Source organism: Galeopterus variegatus, unplaced genomic scaffold (genome assembly GCF_000696425.1).
Source record: "Galeopterus variegatus unplaced genomic scaffold, G_variegatus-3.0.2 Scaffold1221, whole genome shotgun sequence".
Lineage (NCBI taxonomy): Eukaryota > Metazoa > Chordata > Mammalia > Dermoptera > Cynocephalidae > Galeopterus > Galeopterus variegatus.
The window spans coordinates 424,770-425,731 of record NW_007727332.1 but is presented as its reverse complement, the minus strand read 5'-3'; the positions used below and the strand labels follow the sequence as shown (position 1 = coordinate 425,731).

The window sequence follows — 962 nt, the reverse complement described above, 5'->3', positions numbered from 1 at the left end:
CATTTCAAATAATTTTCAGCTGTTCAAGATTTAACAGCAGTGAAATTATTAAGCTTTAAGCGTTATAGTTACAGATAACAGGAATAAATCAAGTCTCCATATGCAGAGTAACATTCACCTCAAGTCCTTTATAATACACCAAGTTCAAACCCCGGACTCAACCTGCTTTCAATAAAATGCTCACTTTAGATTTTTTACAATATAGCTTAATATTAAAAAATACTAGGACACTATGTCTGACCCTTGCAAATCAGATGTAAAATTTTCCCCTTAAGGAATCATAAAGGTTAAGTATTCATTTGTTGAGTAGTTAATCTCCAGCACTCAGAAACAGACAGGACCTGTCCGCTGCCAACAATCTTAGGTTTTGTCAAAACTTTATTTCCACAGAGAGCATCTTAATCTTTCTACATGTTGTGATAACGCTACGCCCATGAGATTTTCTCACGGATGGCCTATCATGCCACTAACTGCTACAATTTAATAAACACTTTCAGGGATAAATGACCAACAATAACAATCTTTTTCTCCCCCAGAGGCTGGCCGATAAGGGGATCGGCAATAATATTCTTTAAAGTCATTATGCGGCGTTTTAGTTCCCTTCCCTGATAACATGCACCCTAAGTCTGACTCCCAAGATCCAGGACAGCCCCACGATCAGCCCCGGAACCTCACAGAATTCCTACACGAGACACGACCAGAAATCCTCAATGGATGCCTTCTTACAAAAATAAAAGAAAGCCTCTGGTTGCCAACTCAACCAACGATTTACTAAACAGTAAATTAGTCATGCCATGCCACAAACCCCCGAACTCATTTACCGATCTGATCTAGGAGGCATTTCTCAAACGCAAAGGAAAAATAAAAGACGGCCCAAAGGAGACCTAAGGGGTCGGCGTCACCATTAACTCATCTACCGAGGGCCAGATACTGCCTGAAATCATCCCTCTAGAAACCCCAAA

At 40.3% G+C, this 962-nt stretch overlaps 1 protein-coding gene across 1 annotated transcript in view; it reads right to left on the bottom strand.

The window, feature by feature from the left end:
• Positions 1-962, bottom strand: part of TAF9 (TAF9 RNA polymerase II, TATA box binding protein (TBP)-associated factor, 32kDa) — a gene marked incomplete at its 3' end in the record, with an annotated part of 4,548 nt that overhangs the window by 2,338 nt on the left and 1,248 nt on the right. The window lies entirely within an intron of this gene.